Source organism: Lagenorhynchus albirostris, chromosome 20, assembly GCF_949774975.1.
Source record: "Lagenorhynchus albirostris chromosome 20, mLagAlb1.1, whole genome shotgun sequence".
NCBI classification, from domain to species: domain Eukaryota; kingdom Metazoa; phylum Chordata; class Mammalia; order Artiodactyla; family Delphinidae; genus Lagenorhynchus; species Lagenorhynchus albirostris.
In genome coordinates this window covers 44163215-44184563 of record NC_083114.1, presented here as the reverse complement: position 1 = coordinate 44184563, position 21349 = coordinate 44163215, and the positions used below count along the sequence as shown (strand labels likewise).

The window sequence follows — 21349 nt, the reverse complement described above, 5'->3', positions numbered from 1 at the left end:
GTTTACTTAGATGAAAATTTTTCTGAAAGGTATTACATGCTTTTCTGCCTCTTTAAGAAAGCACTCTGGGGAATTCCCTGGTGGTCCAGTGGTTAGGATTCCTTGCTGTCACTGCAGAGGGCCTGGGTTCGATCCCTGGTTGGGGAACTAAGATCCCACAAGCCACGCGGCCAAATTAAAAAAAAAAAAAAAGTGCTCTGAACAAAATTTCATTTTTTAGTAATAATTCAAAATTACGGAAGATCTACACTATGCCCACCACTTATTGTACTGTGCTGAAATGTCATGTGCCTTTGGAGGCCGTAAAATAAACCGTATTCATGGAGTAGTGTGCACGTATTCCATACCCTCGGGCTAGTCTTCATTTTCTTTAGTCTGTGATTATCTACTTTCCTGATCTCCTACCTTAGTATCTGGCTGTTACTGGCCTTGTTCCAGCCTCCAGAAACTCTCCCCTCTATTTTAATGCCTTCTTTCTGTGGTAGGTTAGGATATCAGCAAACTAAGCTTATATAAATTATTTGCCAAGGAAGAGTAAATAGATCTTTAACGATGGCTGGAGGGACTTTTCTATGGATAAGATAACATGAAGATGACAGCTTTTTGACAGTCTGATGCAAAATGATGTGGTTTTGCCTGTGTGCATGTTATGGAGAGGAAGGGTCCATTGCTTTCATCCAATTTTTACAGTGGTCTGGGACTGCTTTAGATAAATATGTGTTATGAAATTGCTTTGTTAGTTGTCATCAGAGGCTAGTTCCCAAATTCCTTCTCCTGTCTCCCTATCCTGAAGTGAAGGAGTTCATGATATTGGATAACTGTTTGGACTGTGGGCCGAGAGGCCATTTGACTAGGCCAGAGAGAGTGCTGACCAGGCTGAGGCAGAGCTGGGGAGAGAAGTCAAGCCGTGAGTGGGAGAGCAGCTCTGGGCATTGTTGTCTGGTTTGCTCCAGAGGACAGTGGGAGTAGCCATAGTAAGTTCTGGAAGCTCAGAGAGTATATTCACGTACTTGACTTGAAGAAATGGAAAAATATTATCTTTTAAAAAAATTATCTTTCTATTCTGAACAGTCTAGTGATTTTAGTTTTTGCTAGATTTTTTTCTTGCTTAGAAGTCATCTTGTGAAATGTTTGCAACCTAGATCATAATTTAATGAGACAGCTAGATAAGAGTGAAAACAGGAGTAAAAGAATCAAATAAAGAATATAAATTAATGTTACAATTCTAAAAGCATCTTAAAAAAATTATTTATTTATTTGGTTGCACCTGGTCTTAGCTGCTGCAGGCGGGCTCCTTAGGTGCGGCAGGCGGGCTCCTTAGTTGCAGCTTGTGGGTTCCTTAGTTGCGGCTTGTGGGTTCCTTAGTTGCGGCTTGCCAGCTCCTTGTTTGTGGCACACGGGCTCCTTAGTTGTGGCATGCACGTGGGATCTAGTTCCCTGACCAGGGATTGAACCTGGGCCCCCCCTGCATTGGGAGCGCAGAGTCTTATCTATTGTGCCACCAGGGAAGTTCCTTTAAAAGCATCTGACTGGGGGGGCTTCTTCAGAAGTGGAACATCTGCCTTGCTTACAGAGAAAACCTCTTTCCCCCAGTGACTTTGCCTCTTCGGTCATAGAGCACAGAGCCTGTCAGGGAAGGGACTCTTCTTGGGCCCAACACTGTCCCTGTATTTGTTTCTTCTTATACTAGGCCACCTCTCTGGTCTCTTGAGCTGTTTTCTTCCTCCTTGTAGGGACCTCTGGCTGTCATTTGTACCTTTTCCCAACCCATTTTCACCCTCCCATTCCCTGTTGGCTCTTGTCCCTCAGCTTATAAACACACTCAAGTCTCTCACTTTACGAACGCAAAACCCTTGAACTGCGACCACTGGTCCCTTTGCCAATGAAGTATTTGTGTAGCTTCTTCCTATGTGTTCCACTGTACCTGCCCTTACAGAGTCATCCCTTTCTGCACTTATCTTCTGAGGCCTCCTTGTGGTCTTTGACGCCATGGACCGTTCTCCCCGGCTGTGGTGGTAGTGGTCCCTCCTGGCTTCCTGTCGTCATTTCTGAAAGGCACTGTAGAGTTGTGATACAGAACATGGACTCTGCAGTGAGTCTCCTAGATTCAGATTTCAGCTCTGCACTTACTGTGTGCCTCTCTGTGCCTCAGTTACCTCACCTGAAAAATGAGAAAAATAATATTAAAAATAATGGCACTTAACATTACAGGACTGTCGTGAGGAGGAAATGAATTAATACATGAAAAGCATATAGATGAGTGCCTGGCACACAGTACAGTACAGATGATCTGAGTGCTGGCTCTTTCCGGCATCGCTGTCATCTCTGGCTGTTCTTTCTCAGTTTTCTTTGCAGACATTTTTTCTCTTTCAGTCAGTGTTTGCCTTGCCTTGGCCTTCTCTCCTCCCAGCCTATGTAGTTCCTGAGTAACATCTTAGATTTGTGTCTCACTCTGTATGAGTCCCACATCCATATACTGATGATCTGCAAATGTGTTTTTCCCAGCGCTAAATGGTCTCCTCATATGACCATATGTTTCCTCCCTATGGCTTACCTGGCTTTCGAGGTGAAGTTCAAACACTTGCCAAGCACACAGGCCCTTGGCCCAGATCACTTCCTCTGCTCCTTCCTGAGCTGTCTGCGCTCAGCAGCGTTAAGCTGCTGTTTGTAGTTCCTTCTGTACACCTTGTTGCTCCTTTGCCCCTGGGCCTTCACACAAGCAGTTGCCACTGTTTAAAGTGACCTCCTGCCCTGTTCTAGAAACATACCTGTCCTAGTTCTTTAATAACAGTGAGGTGTAGTAACAGCAGTAACTAACGTGGAGAGCTTCCTACGTACCCAGGCTTTGCCTTTGTGTGTGCATCCCTAGCACTTCTGTTGTACAGTGATTGCAGGTTTGCTTCTCCGCGCAGCTAGTCTCCAAGTTCTTTGAGAGTAGGGGCTGTGTCCTGTCTTTCATCATCACTGCTTGCAAAGTGATGACATGTAGTAAATGTGTGTTGAATGAATGAATGGTCTGAGCACTGCACTGCCCAACCTGTGAAGTGCATCTTTAAGAGGGTATCAGTGGGAAAGCTGAGTTAGTTACATCCATTCGCCAGTCCTGGCCTTACCCTTTGGAACTGTAGGACCCAGTCTGTTTAGTGTGAGCAGCTTTGTAGCTTTGGAATAAGGGTTACAAAGAGGGTTTTGTTTTTAAATCGTTCATTGAATGATGAAGGGTGCATAGGTGTTTTTGTTTCCTTATTTTTGCTTTTAAAAAAGAGAACCAGTGTGCTGACAACCAGGGTCATCTGGCAACTAGAATGTTTTTACATTGTTGGAATAAAGTATAGGGACTTCCCTGGTGGTCCAGTGGTTAGGAGTTGGGCACTTTCATTGCTGTGGCCCTGGGTTCAATCCCTGGTCAGGGAACTAAGATACTGAAAGTACCCACGTGGTGCGGCCATAAAAAAAAATAACAGTAATAAAAATAAAGTATAGAGAAATGAATTTTATGCTTGTAATGTTCCATCCAGGTAGTAATTTGGCAGTGAACTGATTATAATTTAAACATTTTTGTGACACTAACCATTAAACATTAGTGATCAGGTGTCCCCTTTCTCCTTTCCCATCACAGCTCTGTTAAATATGGGTTTAGACACATAATGTTTTATCTTTTATCACCGTGTATAAATTGCGTTCGTAGAAGCAGCCCAGAAAATGGCAAGCTTTTAAGTGTAGTCTACGTGGTACTTTAATCTAGGTCTTGACCATGGTAGTGATTTTTTGGCCAGCAGGGGGAGCCGAAGTCACTGATATGTGACTCCATCTCAGCTGGTTTTCAGTTTGTCAAGGCCCAAAGAAAGTAAAAATGCCTTACTGACAAAGGTCATGATCAGAGTTCACAAAGAAGAAACACAAATGACCAAGAAGCATATAAGAAACATTTTTATTCTGATAAGTAATCAAAGGAATTCAGATTAAAATGATATACTACTTTTTTTTAACCTATCAAATTGGCAATTGAAGTGTATGGTCAAAGGTAGTGAGGGGGCAGTCTCTAAAACTGCTAGTGGAAGTGTGCATTGGGCCCAATTTTTCTGGAAGGTATTTTGGCAACATATATCAAAAAACCTTAAACTGTCTTTTAACTAAGTAATTCCACTTCTAGGAATTTATCTTAAGGGGGAAAATATAGAGATATATAGAAAGATTTGTGAACAAAGATATTCATTGTAGCATTATTTATACAAGTGAGAATTGGGAATAAACTTGAATGAGCAGTGAGATTAATGGGTAAATTATGGAGTATTTAAGGGTGAATTATTATACAGCCATAAAACTTTTTTTTTTTTTTGCTGTACGTGGGCCTCTCACTGTTGTGGCCTCTCCCGTTGCGGAGCACGGGCTCTGGACGCGCAGGCTCAGCGGCCATGGCTCACGGGCCCAGCCGCTCCGCGGCATGCGGGATCTTCCCGGACCAGGGCACAAACCCTTGTCCCCTGCATCGGCAGGCGGACTCTTAACCACTGCGCCACCAGGGAAGCCCATAAACTATTTTTAAAGAACTTTTAATGTCTTAGAATGTTGAGTATATGATAAATGAAAAATTCAGGATATAGAGATATATAAGGATTCTAAATATATAAAAGATAAAGAAGGTACACACAACACACACACACATATATATATATATGTATATATATAGCACACATGGAACAATGCAAGAATTAGGGGCGCTGACCTCTGTGCAGTAGAAAATCCACATATAACTTTACAGTAGGCCCTTTGTATCCGCAGTTCCACATCCAGGGATTCAATTGAGCATTGCATAGTATGTATTGATTGGAAAAAATCCGAGTATAAGTGGACCAGTTCAAACCTGTGTTGTTCAAGGGTCAACTGTACATAGATAAAGGACTAAAAAGAACTATAGGGCTTTCCTGGTGGTGCAGTGGTTAAGAATCCGCCTGCCAATGCAGGGGACATGGGTTCAAGCCCTGGTCCAGGAGGATCCCATATGCCGCGGAGCAACTAAGCCCATGCGCCATAACTACTGACCAGTGCTCTGGAGCCTGCGAGCCACAACTATTGAGCCCGCGAGCCTAGAGCCCGTGCTCTGCAACAAGAGAAACCACTGCTCTCCGCAACTAGAGAAAGCCTGCGTGCAGCAACAAAGACCCAATGCAGCCAAAAATAAAGAAAAATAAAAAAATTTTTTTAAATTATAATAAAAATAAAAAGAACTATACCAGCAAGCCTTACTGAGTCTGTTAGGGGGCTGTCAGCCAATTGTCATGTCTCAGTTGGCACCAAGGAATGTTTTGATGTGAGGCAATTATCTTATAAGCTGTTAACCTCAGAAACTTAAGGCCTCACCTCAGATGTCACTTCTATCCTGTAGGAGCCCAGAATGGACTTAATATACAAAAATTTGTATACTTCTTGAGTATTCTTAACCCTAAATACTGCTTGGTGATAACACGTTCTACAACTTTCTTTTTGTCTTTTGTGGAAAAAAAGATCTACCTTTTCAAGTTTAAAAGCTTAAGGTATTGTACCAAGATTTGGTGAATAAATTAGTATTTACCATATTGATACATTTTCTGATTTTGATCATAGTGCCCCTTGGCTTTCATGTTTCTCAGTTGAAGATGGTTGATTTTAAAATGTAATCTCCAGTGACATCTCCTTCAGCCTCTTAGTCGTTCCATTTACGTATACTTCTCTGGATCTTTGTCAGCATTGCTTTGCCTTTCTGGATTTATGGTAACCAATCATAACTGCATTTCAGATATAGCTAAAATTATGATTTGTTAGAAGGATAGGAAAATATGTTCTGTTCACGGTCTTTTCCTTGTTGGCAGTAGAATTTGCAATCCCTCCCCGTTTTGCATACAAAAATCACATTGTCTTTAGGTAACATTCTGTAATTATTCAAAAATTTCTTTTTTAACTAGAAGGCATGCATCCTTTAGGTACAACTTGGATTTTTTTTCCTGTAAATGCTTTACTTTTCGTTTTTCCATGCTGCATGCTGTTAATACCTGCTGTTTTCGTGCCTGCAGTACTTCAGGCGCTTGTATCTCAGCGGGCTCTTAGAGATAATTCAGAGTAAGAATCACCCTTTCAGTCAGGTCTGGTCTGGTGCTTAGAAAGCTTGACCTAATGTTAGTTGAAATGTGTCCCTCTGCAGTTTCCACTTTGGGCCTAATTTTGTCTACACGGGAACTGCCTGGAGCAACTCTAGTTTCTCTTCTGCTGGACAGCCCTGCAGATATTTAGATACCTTTCATGCTTGCAAAGTATTCTCTAAACTGAGAATACATCCTAGTTTTTGCAAATGTTTCTCATTTGATATACTTAAAATTTTTTTCCACCTCTCAGTTCCCTTATTTTTCCAACTTAGTGCAGTATTTCACTGTCAGGAAGCTCATCATTCCATCTGCAAGATGGGGAATTCTCTGTATACCTTTCATATAATTTATGTAAATGTTAAATATAGCATTTCTAAAACATTACCTAAGATCAATCGTCTGCTTATACTTCCCGGGGAAGTACCTTAGCGTCCGTCCACCCATAGTTTTCTATGCGTCATGCCCTGTGTAAACCTGCCCCCTTTGCGCAGTACACGGTGTGTCAGTCTCATAAACCACACCCCATCCACGGGAAATAGTCTCAACTCTGTGGCCACTCAGGCTTTTTAAAAATAGCCTTTTATTTAGACTCTTATTAAGACTTTTATAAAAGCCTAAATAAGTTATATACTTTCTCCTCAGAGAATTTGGGTAGACTGGTGTGGTGTGATTTCTTCTTTTAGAAAACATGTTTGTCTTTTCCTCAGAAGGTTATTTATGCTGATATGTCTTCTGATCTCATCCTGTAGTAGAGGTTTGCCAGTTTGACCGATTTGAAGCTCACAGCCAGAGCCTTTCTCTTGAATAGATGGGAGTTATATTGATGGCATGTTTTTGTTCATTTTTGTTCAGCAAATATTTATTGAGTGCCAAAATATGCCAGGAGTTGAGCAAGGGGCTGGGTAAATGTTGTTGATAAAGGAAAGAGATCTGGATTCCGTCCTCTTATGTCTTATTGGAGGTCACTTCTCTCAGATGACTGTCAGTAGGTTCTTCCTTGCAATTTTATAATTTTATAAATAAATTCTTCTAAAATGCGAGTACTTTGAGACTTCATGACTACCTATCATCTGATATATTAGTTTGGAAGCATCTTGTTTGTTTAATGATGAATTTGATTCACTGTCAGTGATTCATATGCTTTAAAGTAGAAATAGATTTCTTCCTCATATCTTCTTCAGTAAGTATTGAAGCAAATTACAGTTAGGCCTGTCAGTTGTCTTGCTCTTATCACTGTTTATACCCTGTTTATCAAGTGCTCCATCCAGTCTTTATTCAGCATCTGGCTTTTTATATATTTAAACCACCTCTCTGTGGCTTTGCATTTTCTTGCAAGGTTTATTTATTTATCATATATATATATCTATTTTTTAAAATTAATTAATTAATTAATTTATGGCTGTGTTGGGTCTTCGTTTCTGTGCGAGGGCTTTCTCTAGTTGTGGCAAGCTGGGGCCCCTCTTCATCATGGTGCGTGGGCCTCTCACTATCTCGGCCTCTCTTGTTGCGGAGCACAGGCTCCAGACGCGCAGGCTCAGTAGTTGTGGCTTACGGGCCCAGTTGCTCCGCGGCATGTGGCATCTTCCCAGACCAGGGCTTGAACCCGTGTCCCCTGCATTGGCAGGCAGATTTTCACCACTGCGCCACCAGGGAAGCCTTATTTATTATATTTTAAAAAATATTTATTTATTTATTTTATTTAGGCTGCGCTGCATCTTAGTTGTGGGATCTTTTAGTTGTGGTGCACGGACTCTTTGGTTGCAGCATGCAAACTCTTAGTTGCAGCATGCATGCGGGATCTAGTTCCCCGACCAGGGTTCAAACCTGGGCTCCCTGCATTGGGAGTTCAGAGTCTTACCCACTGGACCACCAGGGAAGTTCCTCTTGCAAGGCTTTAATTGTTGTTTTGCCTACAGAGGCCTTAGTTCTCCTGATCTGCTATAATTTATGGTATTTTATTGCTTTTCCTCATTTTTATTGTCTATTTTGAGAAAAGTTATTTTCCTTCTCCTCTCCCCACCCCTACTCTCCTCCGCTCCCCCCACATTACTTAGCAATTTAAACATTTTGTTAGAGCATCTGACTTTTTTGCTTTCTTACAGTCGAGTATTTTTAAAGTCCATCTCTATGCTTTGTATTACACATTTGCCTTTTAAACATAACTTTAGTTTTATCTAGCCAAAGTCTAGATCTTCCTTCTAAAATTGGGTAACCATATAATACATTTTTAGTTTTTCCTGACTTTACAGAATATTGGTTAAGTGTGTTTCTTATCTCTATTACTAGTGAGTCACATATGTCAGTTTCTGATTATAATTTAGAACCAAGTTCTGTTATATGTGTATGTCTTAGTAGGTTCTAATTTTTTTTTATGAAAGCATTTATTGTGTTATTTAAATTTTTATATCAGTTCCCTTCAAAGAAGTTTTGTAGTGTTGAACACACAGATTCTTGAACCACACATCATTGTTACTATTGTAGTTTTCAGGTTTCTGAATCATTGAGCTTTAGAGTTGAGAAGAAACCTTGGTTTAAGTTAGTCAGGCTGTCTTGTTTTCTACATGAGGAGACTGAGAGCAGTGAAGTCATTTGCCCTAAGTCACATCACTGCTTGGTGGTAGAACTAGAACTTGAATGCCAGTCTAGCATTAATCACATCAATCTGTTGATTGCTAGGGGATAGTTCATCTGCTAATCACATCTATATTGATTGGACCATGAAACAAAAATAAATTGTTGATTTATAGGGGCAAAAATAAAATGATCAATCTGGCTCGGAAATGAGTTGACTGATCAGCATATTCTTTCCTGTTCAGCACATGCTTTTCCTCTCAGATCCTGTATTTGTGAACCAGGGCAGTTTTCTTTATACTCCAGGTAGAACTGGGAATGACAAAGCCAAGTTTTTTCTCTTTGAACTACCCTTTTACAGAAGCCTTGCCAACCATCTGTTATAATAATCTTTGGGCAGAGTATAGTATTGCTACTTTTGTTTAAGCTTTTAAAATAATAATACATTCCACTCCTATCTCACTGAAGATAACTCTTCCAGGAATAGGATTTTGTGTTCTTTAAACTCTTCACTGACTTACTGATGTCCTAGTTTGTATCATTCCTATAGATGACTGATTTTATCTATGACATGTTGTATCTTCCTCATTTCATTCTTACATAAAGTAATTTAGAATAATTTACTTGAGTAAGTTGAATAACTTGAGTTTGACGAGGACCTAACTTTTGCTTATATATACTGATGGCAGTGAGGTTGCAAGTGTAACATGGAAGCACATTAGTGCTCTGAGGTAATCTCTCAAGTGGAAATAAATTGCAGAATTACGGCTTGTCTTCTGATATTTTTACAAGTAGTTTAACATTGTTTTTGCACAGTGAAGTTTAGAAATTAAGTATTATTTTGGCTTCATCTTTTTTTTTTTTTACAGCTTTACTGATATTCATTTCACATATCATAAAATTTACCCATTTAAAACATACAATTTTTTTTTAGTGTATTGACAGAGTTGTGCATCCATCACCACAAACTAATTTTAGAACATTTCCAACACCCCCAAAAGAAACCCTGTATCTATTAGTAGTCACTCTCTATTTCCTTTTGTCCCCTAGCCCCTGGCAGCCACTAATCTAGTTTCTGTCTCTATGATTTGTCCTTGCTGGACATTTCATATAAATGGAATCATACAGTATGAGCTGTTTTGTGACTAGCTTCTTTCACTTAGCATGTTTTCAAGGTTCATCCGCATTGTATCATATATCAGCTTTTCATTCCTTTTATGGCTGAGTAATATTCCATTGTATGGATATACCCCATTGTGAGGGTTCCAGTTTCTCCACATCCTGTCAACACTTGTAATTGTTTATCATTTTGATTATAGCCATGCTAGTGGGTGTGAAGGGGTATCTCATTGTGGTTTTTTCTTTTTTCATTGTGGTTTTGAATTCATTTTTCTGATAGCAAATGATGATGGGCTCTTTTCATATGCTTATTAGCCATTTGTGTATCTTCAGAGAAATGTCTATTTCTGTCACATTATTTGCCATTTTTGAACTCCATTGTCTTTTTATTGTTGAGTCCTAAGAGTTCTTTATATATTCTGGATACAAGTCCCTTGTCACACATGAATTTTAAATATTTTCTCTCATTTCATGGGCTGTTTTCACTTTCTTGATGGGGTCCTTTTTTTTTAAAATTAATTAATTTATTTATTTTTGGTTGCGTTGGGTCTTTGTTACTGTGCATGGGCTTTCTCTACTTGTGGCGAGCAGGGGCTGCTCTTTGTTGTGGTGCACAGACTTCTCATCGTGGTGGCTTCTCTTGTTGTGGAGCACGGGCTCTAGGCTCGTGGGCTTCAGTAGTTGTGGCACGCAGGCTCAGTATTTGTGGCTTGTGGGCTTAGCTGCTCTGTGGCATGTGGGATCTTCCTGGACCAGGGCTTGAACCTGTGTACCCTGCATTAGCAGGGGGATTTTTAACCACTGCGCCACCAGGAAAGTCCCTTGATGGGGTCCTTTAATGCACAAAATTTTATAATTTTGACGAAGTTCAGTCTACTTATTTTTTCTTGTCATTTGTGCTTTTGGTACCATGTCTAAAAACCATTGTGTAACCCAAGATAATGAAGATTTATTCTTGTTTTCTTCTAGGAATTTTATGGTTTTAACTGTTATATTTAAGTCTATGATACATTTTGAGTTAGTTTTTGTGTATGGTGTGAGATAGGGGTCCAACTTTATTCTACTGCATGTGAATATCCAGTTGCCCCAGGACCTTTTGCTGAAACGACTATCCAACCCCACTCCTACCTCACTTGCCTCCCATTGAATTGTCTTGGCACCCTTGTCAAAAGTCAATTGACTGTGAATGTGAGTGTTTGTTTCTGGACTCTTAAACTATATTCCATTGATTTATATGTCTGTCCTTATGCCAATACCACACTGTTTTGATTTCTATAGCCTTGAATTAAGTTTTGAAATCAGGAAGTGTGAGTCCTTCAAGTTTGCTCTTCCTTTTCAAGATTGTTTTGGATATTCTGGAATTGAATTAATATGTAGATCAATTTAGGAAGTATTGCCATCTTAACAAAGTTACATCTTCTGATCCATGAACATGGGATGCCTTTCCACTTAATTAGGACTTCTTTAACTTCTTGTGACAATTTTTGTAGTTTTCAAATTATAAGGTTTATATTTTCTTTGTTAAATTTATTTCTAAGTATTTTATTCTTTTTGATGCTATTATAAATGGAGTTTTCTTAATTTCATTTCAGATTGTTTGTTGCTATTGTATCAAAATACAATTGGTATTTATTTGTATAGTGATCTTGAATTCTGTAACATTGATGGATATGTTTATTAGCGCTAATAGTTTATTTGTGGGTTCCTTAGGATTTTTTATATACAAGATTATGTCATGTACAAATTGTAGTAGTTTTACTTGTTCCTTTGTAACCTGAAAGCTTTTAATTTCTTTTTTTTTTTTTTTGCCTAATTGTCCTGGCTAGAATCTCTAGTATTTCTTTAAAAATTTTATTTATTCATTTATGTTTGGCTGCATTGGGTCTTCAGTGGGCTTTTCTCTAGTTGCAGAGAGTGGGGGCTACTCTTCATTGCAGTGTGTGGGCTTCTCATTGCAGTGGCTTCTCTTGCTGCAGAGCATGGGCTCTAGGTGCACGGGCTTCCATAGTTGTGGCACACGGGCTCAGTAGTTGTGGCTTGCAGCCTCTACAGCACAGGCTCAGTAGTTGTGGAGCATGGGTTTAGTTCCTTTGTAGCATGTGGGATCTTCCTGGACCAGGGCTCAAACCCGTGTCTCCTGCATTGACAGGCAGATTCTTAACCACTGTGCCACCAGGGAAGCCCTCTAGTACAATGCTGAATAGGGGTGTTGAGAGCAGACATCCTTGTTTTGTTCCTGGTTTTAAGGAGAAAGTAAGTATTCAGTCTTTCTCCATTAAGTATGATGTTAGCTGTGGGTTTTTCATAGATGCCTTTTCTCAGGTTAAGAAAGTTTCCTTCAATTCCTGTGTGTTTTTATCATGAAAGGGTGTTGGATTTTGTCAGATGCTTTTTTTGTATCAATTGAGATGATCATGTTTTTTTTTTTTTGTGCGGTATGTGGGCCTCTCACTGTTGTGGTCTCTCCCGTTGCGGAGCACAGGCTCCGGATGCGCAGGCTCAGTGGCCATGGCTTATGGGCCCAGCCGCTCTGTGGCATGTGGGATCTTCCCGGACTGGGACACAAACCCTTGTCTCCTGCATCGGCAGGCGAACTCTCAACCACTGTACCACCAGGGGAGCCCGTATGGTTTTTATTCCTTATTAATGTGATGTATTACATTAATTGACTTTCAGATATTAAACCAACCTTGAATTCCTTGAATTAATCACACTTAGCAAAGGTGTACAATCCTTCTTATGTTGATGGATTCACTTGCTGGTGTTTTGTTGAGGATTTTTTACATCTATATCCATAAACGATATTGGTCTATAGTTTTCTTGTGCTGTCTTTGTCTGGTTTTGGTGTCAGGGTGATAACAGCTTTATCAAATGAGTTCAGATGTATTCTCACTTCATCTTGAAATAATTTTGGTTTAATTTTGGACATTCATTTAGCAATATTAAATTCTAATTGCCTAATTACTGAATGAAGGTAATAGTTAATACAACTAATGTTTAAGAAATTATGAGTTATTAAATTTGTGGCAATCACAAGAAATCTAGAAGCCTTCCCACGGGGCAAGAGCAAATATTTGGGAATGAAAGAAAGATGTATGGCTTCCCTAGTGGCGCAGTGGTTAAGAATCTGCCTGCCAATGCAGGAGACATGGGTTCGAGCCCTGGTCCGGGAAGATCCCACATGCCGCGGAGCAACTAAGCCCGTGTGCCACAACTACTGGGCCCATGTGCCACAGCTACTGAAGCCCACACTCTCTAGAGCCTGTGCTCTGCAACAAGAGAAGCCACCTCAATGAGAAGCCTGCGCACTGCAACAAAGAGTAGCTCCTGCTCGCCACAACTAGAGAAAGCCTGTGTGCAGCAACGAAGACACAATGCAGCCAAAATAAATAAATAAATAAAATTAAAAAAAAAAAGAAAGAAAGATGTAGAATTAAATACAGTTGGACTAGGTCACAAATTTTCCTTTTCTTGACCTTTTCCCTATCTTGAGGCGTTCAGGGTAGAGGTACCAAGTCTGGCACTTGAGATCCTTGTCTCCTACTTGGTTCCCTTAACCTCTTCTCTTAGTTTTATTTTTGAGGTACTTGTTTTGTTACCTCATTCTAGTTATGCCATAAATAACACCTAATTTTAGCATTCTTAGGGTGGTCTACAAAAGCTTCCCAAAAGGGCCAGAAGAGAGTTGAATTGGAAGCATAAAGCACTAAAATTTTGCTGATTGTTCTCTTACTACTTCTTGGCTTTGAATTACTGTTTAAAATATCAGTGAATAGAAAGGATTTTTTTTTTTTTTTTGGCTACCACATAGTCTATGATGGTGACTTAGCATTTTTTTCCAGGGGTACTATAGTGTTTAGCATCCAGTAGACACTCAGTAAATGTTTATGAATGATTGGGAATTAATAATAGGGCTTTAAGGGGATATCTAGTTTTATTGAAAAATCAAAGAAAGTCATTCAAGGCAGGAATACAAGTATTACTGTTGTTATGTTATAAAAATTCAATGCCCTAGCCTAAATGTTACCAGCAAGATCACATTTTGACATTGCCACCATAGAAATTCTAGGACGTGTGAGTAGGTTTTCTCCTCCTCTACACAGAAAGATTTTTTTCTTCTTTATACCATAGAAGATATAGTTTCATTAGGCTATTTGTTGTTGTTGTTCTATTAGTTGAAGCTAGAGCTAGATCATTTGAGACAATTTTGTTAGATAAATGTTTCTAAATTTGATTGTGAGAATTTGGAATATGGCTGAAAATACTGAATATTATGTTCTATTATTTTTTTCAGTCTAATTCAGAAATGAAAAAAGAGTGCTGTTAAGAAAATTATATATGATTTCTTAGTAAATGAGTGACAGAGATAAGACAGGGGCTTTAGCATTTCCTGAATTCCAGTCATGTTCTCTCAGTAGCTTATGGTCTCATTTATAATATTGTACCCACAACAATTTTTACATTAGATATTTTCAGGTTTCATCATTTGTATAAAGGGACTACACGTTCAGGGTTTTTGGGCACGCATATTTATCTACAATTGCTTCTCCTAAAGTACTGTCAAGATCTGGGGTTGTCCAAAGCAGCTTGTCACAAAAAGAGCATTTCTCTGAAGACTCCTTCTCTATCTTGAAAAAATGAGAATTTTGCATGTTGTTCTGTAATATATTTGTGTTTAACAAAGTGTATCTGATTTTACTATAATCTTTGATTAAATCGACACTCCAGCAAGATGTCTCCTGTCTATTGAGTGGCTTCAGTTACTTCCTAGTCCATAGCTGTATGTTGCACACTACATGAGAACCCAGTTCAGGAATCCAGGAATCAGTGGATTTAAAAAGTAATGTCCTTTCCAAGAATGGTGTGCCTCTCTATTGGAGGGAGCAGGTGTGATGTGCTATCTCCATAATCCCTAGGTTCACTATGCCATCAGAGCAAGATTTTAGAAGTTGCATCTTAACTTTGGACTCAGCAACTCACTTAAAAATTTTTTTTAAAATGCCTTTTGCCTTGTGCACTTGTTGCCTCCTTTTCTCTGTGAACATTTTTTCCCCTTCTGACTATCAGGCCCTTCACAACTTGGGTGCTCACAGCTGCCTTGAAGTTCTCCATGTTTACCTTTACGTATCATTTGGAAAAGAAGCCAGGCAGTTTCTTGGTAAATTTGGGGCATGTTCTGACATTTATTATCTAATACAGTGTTTAGGTCTTATGCAGATTCTTTCATCTGACATTGCCTTATCTGCAAAATCAGTATATTAAAATACTCCTGTTATGTTTGGTCAATTAACTTTTTCGGTTAATTCTAATTATTGGAGAATTTTAAAACGTTCTATACTAAAGTTCAAAGCATTAGAATTTATTAAAATCCACCTAAATAATCAGTCTATTTAATCAGTAGTTTTTTTGTATGTTTAATTTAACTCCTTGAGAAACTTTATTAAAATATTCATGTAAAGTTCTGGTTAAACTGCGTGTATTAGAAGTCAGTGCTTGTGTACCTACTTTGAAATCTGGGACTGCACAGGAGAAAACCATCAATCTTGGATGTTAAGTCTTAACATAGCTGATGGCCTGGGAGAACCTGACTTGTTTCTTTAAGTGATACAGTTGTATTCAGTCGAATTTTAGTACTGTCTTCTTAAATATCCCCAAATAAATTATTTCTAGATTGAGGAGTGCTTTCAGGGTTAATCTGTAACTTTAGTTACTGTTCTCAGTACTAACACGGTTAAATCATGAGTCTGCCTAAAGATTAGTTTTTCTTCTCAATGAGTTATTGGATCACTTCTATGGTGAGATGGTAAGATAGTATCTTTCTCTAAATTCCAGAGCCTATATATCTTTAGTATGAGGAAGAAAATTATCTTGTTTTTGGGTGGGATTGAAACTAAGGAATACCATGCATTCTTATAATACTTTGTCATTGAAAAGTTTTTCAAATGCCTTAAGTTGTTTAATCTTACTGAAAGTTTGTCGCTATTGGACTGAATACATAAGAATATATGATATTGTGAATTAGTTGAGACCTCCATTTAGTGAAAAAAAATCTTGATCTTTGTGCTTTATTGTAAACAATGTGAGGATTTTCTCTTACTTACCTTGGCCAAATCTTGATACTGGTGAAACTGAATTGGTAGTATTGTTCAGGTTTAATACCTTTGTCATGTTTGCACTTCTTACTCTCCAGGTGAGTAGCATGTTTCTGTTGGGAGGCTCTAACTCTGGAAGGCAGGTGATACAGTGGGGAAAGTGAGAATTGGAGACTGACACCTGGATTCCAGCATGTGTTCCAGCTTTGGCTTTGGCCAGTCTCCTAACTATTTTCTCTTGGCTTCATTTTTTTTTTTTTAACAAATGGAATGCCTTCACTTTTATTAATTAATTAATTTATTTTTGCTGTGTTGGGTCTTCGTTTCTGTGCGAGGGCTTTCTCTAGCTGTGACAAGCGGGGGCCACTCACCATCGCGGCCCCTCTCTTTGCGGAGCACAGGCTCCAGACGCGCAGGCTCAGCAGTTGTGGCTCATGGGCCCAGTTGCTCCGCGGCATGTGGGATCCTCCCAGACCAGGGCTTGAACCCGTGTCCCCTGCATTAGCAGGCAGATTCTCAACCACTGCGCCACCAGGGAAGCCCTGGCTTCATTTTCCTGATAATAAAATCTGGAGGTTTATATTAGATGGCCTTCCATATTCCTTCTAATATCCAAAATTCTTTTGTTTAAATTTCCCAATTTTGGTTCAGTTTATCCTGGCTTTCTACTTCACATTTAGCTGGCTGAATATTAACATGAGAGCATGTACCAATTTCAGTTTAAAAATGTTTCTTCCATGATATAATTTTAATATTGTCTTATATAGATTGATGTGTTCATTTCTGTGATATCTGGACTAGGTCCCTGGGATGCAATGGCAAATAACAAAAACTGGGTCTCTGTCCTTTTGAAACTAAACGGTTTAGGCTTTAGGACTTTCTCTCCTGAGTTACTTTAATAATTGCTTTTTCTTTTTTTTTTTTTTTTTTAAGTACAACATAGAATAATCCCTTGTCCTTTTGAGATTGGTCCGGACATATGAAATACTGAATTTGTGTTAGAATATTCTGCTTAGGAATTTCTGGGTTGTTAGAAGATATATGGTGAAGAAGTTAAAGAGTGCCTTTTTGGAGTGTGTTTATTATATAGATCAGGGTAATAAATCAGAAAAGTTGGAATAATCATAGTTCCTGCTTTTAAGAGCTTTGAGGCTGGCTTTAGGAGGCAAGATTGGTATATGAAAACAACCTCAGTGGAATTACAGAGAGCATTTAACCAAGAGCAGGGTAATACAGTGCCAATTATCCACATTATTGTTATTATTACTGTTTTCTTTTTCTTTCTTTCCTATTCTATTATTTATCCGGCTTGCAGAATCTTAGTTCCCCAACCAGGGGTTGAACCCGGGCCCATGGCAGTGAAAGTGCCAAGTACTAACCACTGGACTGCCAGGGAATTCTCTTATTACTGTTTTCTTGAAGGAAAAATAAATTAGAGGTGGATTGGGGGAGAGGAATGAACAAGGATTGGTGGTGAGGAGGGATGGTCCTCTTTTTCAGGGCAGAAAGTTCACATAGATAAAGACATGGATGGGTACAGAGTTGTGTATATGAGGAAAGGACTGGTCTATAGGTTATATAAAATATGACAATATAAATTATCCATAAAGTATTTTAGAGTATACAAATACACTAAAATATGAGAAAATAATCAGTATGTTTTTGACTTCAGGTATAGGAAACCTAATTCAAATCGGCTTAAACAATAAAGAAGTGTTTGTTGTTACCTTGGTCTCATGTAGCTGGAAGTCCAGAAGTCTTGCAGATGTCAGGATTGTTTGATATAATCATTTAATGCTGTCACCAAGGACCAAGGTACTTGCCAGTTCTCCATTCTGCCCTTTTTGATGTTGGTGGCATCTTCAGGCTTGCTGTAAGGTGACTGTAGCAGTGTGAAGTGTCATGTTCAGCATTACCTGAAAAGGGACTGTTTCTTCCTCATCTCATCTTTAGGACTGAAGAATCTTTTCTCTCTTGGAGGCCTTCCAGTGGGCTTCCACTCGTGTCACGTTGGCCAGGATTACATTTCATGCCCATTCCCAACCAATCATTGGCAAAGAGAATGGGTTGAAACTAATCTACTAGGATAGAGTGGATATCGGAGGACAGTCAATCACAGTGACTGTTCCAAGAATGATTTGGAAAATGAGTAGTATGCGTTTTTTTAAAAAAATAAATTAATTGTTTTATTTAGGCTTCATTGGGTCTTTGTTGCTGTGTGTGGGCTTTCTCTAGTTGTGGCGAGTGGGGCCTACTCTCGGTTGCAGTGCGCGGGCTTCTCATTGCGGTGGCTTCTCTTGTTGTGGAGCATGGGCTCTAGGCGCACAGGCTTCAGTAGTTGTGGCATGCGAGCTTCAGCAGTCATGGCACGCGGGCTCTAGAGTGCAGGCTCAGTAGTTGTGGCACACGGGCTTTGTTGCTCAGCGGCATGTGGGATCTTCCCACTGCGCCACCAGGGAAGCCCGTGTGTGTGTGTGTGTGTGTGTGTGTGTGTGTGTAATCAGCCTTGACATCCACTGTGTTTTGGGGGGAAATTTTAAGAAAATGTATTTGTCTAAGATTTTTGTGTCTGTAGTAGCTCACCTTTGAGTGTCCTTATTTGGAAAAATTGGTGTCTGAGCAGAAAGACATCTGATTCGAGATAACAATGTAAAAGAAATTAAGTGCCGTAAACACTGTGAACTCCCTACTCTTGGGCTAAGCAATGAGAAAAGGGGAAAGTGGGGATTTACTTTTACCCAAAATGCATGTTTAAAAATGAGCATTTCCACCTCTTTCTTAATCATTTGAAAAGAATGTATTTTATAACCTTGGTTATTTGGGGGCCTAATTAAATCTGACACTTGAGTTTTAAGAATCGAAGCAGTAGTAAAATTAATTATTTTGTGGTGAGTGTCTTTGAACATAATATTTAAGTATACACTGCAAAGGGCTATGCCTTATTTGGTATTTTCATTCTGCTCATTTGGATTTCAGAATCCTCACATTAGGGCTCTAGTTCGCCATCTGTTGGTTTTAGAATTGTGTTCAACACTTTCTGCTATATTTTGTGGAATAACTATTTATATGGAGATGTGTGTATACATTTTTCAATCAACTAACCCCCCCCCCAGGATTATAATTTAAAAAGCCAAGACTAGGATCTCTTTTGGATGTGTATACAAATATGTATACATATTTTTTTTTATTCTTGTGTAATTTGACCCTGTGACTTTCTTTTGATATTTGAGAACCATGACTATGATTAAGAGTGTGATTTTAAGGGTACAAATGGAAATATAGGTGTAGATGCTGTAGGAGCTAGTGAGTTAAAATTTGTGGCAGGACAAGCTGTTGGGCTGTTTTTTGGCCTAACAGAAGTGACGCATACCACCGGATATTGGTTTTGGTAAGCCACAAAAAAGTATTGAGCGTTTCTCATCTTCCTTTTTGGTAGTAGAGCATACATACCTTTCTCATCTGCTGCATTTGATGATTTAATTGTTGGAAACATTTTTTTTGTTGTTCTGTAATTTAAAGTAATATTTTGATGAATACCAGAGTTCCTTTTTTAAACCTCTAAGCACTGGATTCATCTTTTGGCAACTTTTTCTTTCGTTTTAGAGGATAGTGGATTATAATTTGTGTAAATGTGACACTTCGCATTATATTGCTGAATTTTTTTAACCTAGAAAAACTTCCATTATTTTAAGGCCCTATTTTGGGAAAGGAATAAAATACTGTACTGACAAACTGGTCATGAGAAATGATAAAGTGCCACCACTTTAAACCAACTCTGGTAGGAAAGTGGAAGTTTGCTTTTTGTCGGGAGATTTGGGTTTCTCTGTGGAGTTCTTTGTTAAACTTTTAGCATAGCAGTGAACTTCCTTTTGGTGGAGACAGGAAGCATAAATACTCATTGTGTAATGCCATTTGCCTGCTTTGGTGGATTCGCCAAGCCGTGACACCCAAAACCAGACGCGTGCTTCTTAACGAAAACTACAGTTCCCAGCGGGCCTGGCGCTGGTGGGCCATCTCTTCCCCTCTCGCTCCCGGCTGTCCCTTCCCGGGCTGGCCCGACGCGGGCCCTGGCCCGCGCCTGCGCAATGAGGACGTGCGCTTTTTTTTTTTTTTTTTTTTTTTTTTTTTAACCCTGGCGGCTGCGGATCGTGGCGCTGGGGCTAGTGCCCAGGCGTGCTGCAGTGTACGGAGGCAGGCTGCTAGGACAAAGGGCGGCAGGAAGCGGTTCACTGGTCAGAGAGCTCCCCACTTGATTCAGCGCACGTTTAGCCCTGGAATAATGTGGTACCGACGGCATTAGCCTATTTACTACCCAGTACAAACAGTTCCCTCGCTCACGTCCTCTTGCTCTGTCGCGCCAGCCTGCCTTGCCCCTCACAGCCGGCGCGCGGCCTTGTCAGCCCAAGCGCGGAAGGAATGTGACGGCGTCAGTGCCTCAGGCTAGCCTCACCCCAGCCGGAGCGAGGGTCCGCTCCCGCCTGCCGCAGTGCCGCGTGCCGCCGCCGCACGTCTGGGAGCGGCTGGGTCCCGGCGCCGCGGCCTCCGCAGCTGGAGGTGCAGAAACAGCGGCCGCGGCGAGCAGCCATGACTGACTGAGGCGGCGGCGGCGGCCGCGCCTCCTGGAGGCTCGCGGGGGCGGTGCGGTGGGCGCCCCCTGGCGGCGCGCCGGGGCGGAGCGGCCCTTCGCCGCCGCAGCCGCAGCCGGCGGAGGCGCTGCTGTCCCTCCTCCCCGTGTCCCCGGCGCTCGCCCGCTCGCTCGCTCGCTCCATTCTCCCTCCGCTTCAGATTAAAGGGGGGGAGGGAAAAGAAGCTCGGCCGCCATTTTCCCAGTGCCGCCGCCACCGCCGCCACCGCTCGCCGAGCCGGCGGGAGAACTGAGCACCTTAGCGAAGCCGACTCGTCTCGCCGCGGCGGTGCGGGGGGCGGCTGGAGCGCTCCCCCCGGCCGGGAAGAGGCGTCCGGGGGCGGCGGCCGGGGTGCGGGCTTGGGCTGCAGACGGCGGCGCTTGTTTGTGCGGGGCGGGGGGGCGGCTTCACTCTCTGCCCCCGCCCGCCCGTCCTCCCGGCCGGGCTGTTGTCCCCGGCCGTGCCCAGGCCCCGCCGGAGCCGAGGAAGGCCGGAGAAAGAGCCCGAAAGAGAAGAAAAAGCGGCCGCTCCCCGCCGCCGCCGCCTTCCCCTCCCCCTCCGCCTCGCCCCCCCGCCCGGAAAGTCAGGGCGGCTCCGGGCGCCGGGGGGGAGGAGAGCGGCGGGCCCGGGCCGGAGCCGCCGCCGCGCGCCCCCGCCCGCCGCCGCCGCCGGCCCTCGGCGCCCAGGCCGGGGGCTGTTTGCAAACTGCGCCCATTTTGTGGGGCTGAATCCGCCCGGGCAACGCTCTTCCATCACGTGGTAGGTGCTGCTGCTGCTGCTCCTCTCCTCCTCCCGCTGCCCTTTCTCCTTCTCCTCGCTCTCC

General features: G+C 41.3%; 1 protein-coding gene and 1 long non-coding RNA gene across 5 annotated transcripts in view; one reads left to right on the top strand and one right to left on the bottom strand.

Annotated features, from left to right (window-relative positions):
* KANSL1 (KAT8 regulatory NSL complex subunit 1) overlaps positions 1-21349 on the top strand; it is a 169919-nt gene that overhangs the window by 6453 nt on the left and 142117 nt on the right. Inside the window, exon 1 of one of the 4 annotated variants that reach the window (XM_060133501.1) lies at positions 21199-21285. The exons of the other annotated variants lie outside the window; for them this stretch is intronic. The gene's annotated coding sequence lies outside the window, so the exon portion shown is untranslated. Of the gene's footprint in view, positions 1-21198; positions 21286-21349 lie in introns of those variants that run through there. 4 annotated transcript variants of the gene reach the window in all.
* On the bottom strand, positions 1239-17945 carry LOC132511465 (uncharacterized). The gene is made up of 2 exons (XR_009537620.1): positions 17629-17945; positions 1239-2161 (listed from the first exon to the last, which is right to left on the bottom strand). It is a non-coding gene; the product is annotated as an uncharacterized LOC132511465 (long non-coding RNA).